Below are 3,759 nucleotides of genomic sequence, written 5' to 3' on the forward strand. Positions count from 1 at the left end.
TAACATTGCCCATAGACTAACATTACCCATAGACTAACATTACAAATAGACTAACATTGCTCATAGACTAACATTGCCCATATACTGAAATTGCCCATAGATTAACATTACCCATAGTCTAGCATTGCCCATAGTCTAACATTACCCATAGACTGACATTACCCATAGACAAACATTGCCCATAGACTAACATTACTCATATACTAACAATGCCCATAGACTAGCATTACCCATAGACTAACATTACCCATAGACTCACATTGCCCATAGACTAACATTACCCATAGACTAACATTGCCCATAGACTAACATTACCCATAGACTAACATTACCCATAGACTAACATTACCCATAGTCTAACATTGCCCATAGACTAACATTACCCATAATCCAACATTACCCATAGACTTACATTGCCCATAGACTATCATTGCCCATAGACTAACATTGCTCATAGATTAACATTGCCCATAGTCTAACATTGCCTATAGTCTAACATTGCCCATAGTCTAACATTGCCCATAGTCTAACATTGCCCATAGTCTAACATTGCCCATAGACTAACATTACCCATAGACTAACATTACCCATAGACTAACATTACCCATAGACTAACATTGCTCATAGACTAACATTGCCCATATACTGAAATTGCCCATAGATTAACATTGCCCATAGTCTAACATTGCCCATACTCTAACATTACCCATCGTCTAACATTGCCAATAGTCTAACATTGCCCATAGTCTAACATTGCCAATAGTCTAACATTGCCCAAAGACTAACATTGCCCATAGTCTAAGATTGCCCAAAGTCTAACATTGCCCATAGTCTAACATTACCCATAGACTAACATTGCCCATAGTCTAACATTGCCTATAGTCTAACATTGCCCATAGTCTAACATTGCCCGTAGTCTAACATTGCCCATAGTCTAACATTGCCCATAGACTAACATTACCCATAGACTAACATTACCCATAGACTAACATTACCCATAGACTAACATTGCTCATAGACTAACATTGCCCATATACTGAAATTGCCCATAGATTAACATTGCCCATAGTCTAACATTGCCCATAGTCTAACATTACCCATAGTCTAACATTGCCAATAGTCTAACATTGCCCATAGTCTAACATTGCCAATAGTCTAACATTGCCCAAAGACTAACATTGCCCATAGTCTAACATTGCCCAAAGTCTAACATTGCCCATAGTCTAACATTACCCATAGACTAACATTGTCCAAAGTCTAACATTGCCCAAAGTCTAACATTACCCATAGTCTAACATTGCCCATAGTATAACATTGCCCAAAGTCTAACATTACCCATAGTCTAACATTGCCCAAAGTCTAACATTAACCATAGTCTAACATTACCCATAGTATAACTATGCCAATAGTCTAACATTGCCAATAGTCTAACATTGCCCATAGTCTAACATTGCCCATAGCCTAACATTGCCCAAAGTCTAACATTACCCATAGTCTAACATTGCCCATAGTCTAACATTGCCCATAGTCTAACATTGCCCAAAGTCTAACATTGCCCATAGTCTAACATTGCCCATAGTCTAACATTGCCCATAGTCTAAGATTGCCCATAGTCTAACATTGCCCATTGTCTAACATTGACCATAGTCTAACATTACCCATAGTCTAACATTACCCATAGACTAACATTGCCCATAGACTAACATTGCCCATAGACTAACATTGCCCATAGATTAACATTGCCCATAGTCTAAACATTGCCTATAGTCTAACATTGCCCATAGTCTAACATTGCCCATAGTCTAACATTGCCCATAGTCTAACATTGCCCATAGACTAACATTACCCATAGACTAACATTACCCATAGACTAACATTACCCATAGACTAACATTGCTCATAGACTAACATTGCCCATATACTGAAATTGCCCATAGATTAACATTACCCATAGTCTAACATTGCCCATAGTCTAACTTTACCCATAGACTAACATTACCCATAGACTAACATTGCCCATAGACTAACATTACCCATAGACTAACATTGCCCATATACTAACATTGCCCATAGACTAACATTGCCCATAGACTCACATTGCCCATAGACTAACATTGCCCATAGACTAACATTACCTATAGACTAACATTACCCATAGACTAGCATTGCTCATAGACTAACATTGCCCATATACTGAAATTGCCCATAGATTAGCATTACCCATAGTCTAGCATTGCCCATAGTCTAACATTACCCATAGACTGACATTACCCATAGACAAACATTGCCCATAGACTAACATTACCCATAGACTAACATTGCCCATAGACTAACATTACCCATAGTCTAACATTGCTCGTAGACTAACATTACCCATAGACTAACATTGCCCATAGATTACCATTGCCCATAGACTAACATTACCCATAGACTAACATTGCCTATAGTCTAACATTGCGAAAGAGACAGAAGACCGGAAGAACCGATCAGCACCGGAGAGAGACAAAGGCGGCCGGGTTGGGGCGTGGTGCGGTCCTTGACAGCTTCCGCCCTCACGGCACTTGGCCCCGTGGTGCTGTCGAGGCTATGCGGGGGACCTTTAGCTGCGGCTGTGCGAGCGCGCGGGGTGTGAACGCGGTTTGGGTCTCCGCTGGCACGCTCGGGCGCCCGCCCGCAGGTGACGGTGCGGAGCGGCGGCCTCCCCGATAAATCATCGTCGTCGGAAGAGAGCGTTGAGAAAAGTTACCATTGTCCCCCCCCCCACCACCACCCACACTAACTCCTCCTCCCCCCCACACCACTAGCCCCCCCCCCGTGCACTAGGCCACCACCACCCCACAACCCCCCCGCCCCCCCCCCCACGTGGCCACCGTCCCCCCACTAGGCAGTGTTAGTCTATGGGCAGTGTTAGTCTATGGGCAGTGTTAGTCTATGTGCAGTGTTAGTCTATGGGCAGTGTTAGTCTATCGGCAGTGTTAGTCTATGGGCAGTGTTAGTCTATGGGCAGTGTTAGTCTATGGGCAGTGTTAGTCTATGGGCAGTGTTAGTCTATGGGCAGTGTTAGTCTATGGGCAGTGTTAGTCTATGGGCAGTGTTAGTCTATGGGCAGTGTGAGTCTATGGGCAGTGTTAGTCTATGGGCAGTGTTAGTCTATGGGCAGTGTTAGTCTATGGGCAGTGTTAGTCTATGGGCAGTGTTAATTCTCAAAACTTCGTGACAAACAACGGCAATAATTGCGCCTTCTCGGCCAGTCTGAAGACGTCGCACACCACGTGACATGGTATTGCAATCGCTAGGGGAGCGGTGGCGCAGTGGTTAGGCCACTGCGCTGTGAACTAGGCGTTCGGAGTTAGATTCCCGCTCTCAGCCAACATAAGTTACCGATAACCGAACAGGTCCTGAGCCTCGCCCAGGTGGACTCAGCCTTCAATTGAGTACCTGGCGCGGTGTGTAAACATCGCTACCGGGGAGACAAAGGCGGTCGGGCGTGGTGCTAGCCACTTCGCACAACCTCGTGCGCCCCGTCTCGCCCTTCGTAGGTTTCTACTCGCTAGCAGCACTTGCTCCCATCACCAACAAACAACCCGTGCAGGCTACACGGGTCACCTTTGTCATTGGCTGTCTCTGCTCGGGGTGGCTTCATTACAGCGCTTTGAGATACTTCAATATGAATGGCACTTTATTAAATAGAGGTTCTTATTATTCTTACTAAGAGTAATAAAAAAGGGCTGCAAGCCACTTCTGAGAGCAGGCATAACA

Source organism: Petromyzon marinus, chromosome 42, assembly GCF_048934315.1.
Source record: "Petromyzon marinus isolate PM22_M1 ecotype Great Lakes invasive population chromosome 42, UKy_Petmar_22M1.pri1.0, whole genome shotgun sequence".
Lineage (NCBI taxonomy): Eukaryota > Metazoa > Chordata > Hyperoartia > Petromyzontiformes > Petromyzontidae > Petromyzon > Petromyzon marinus.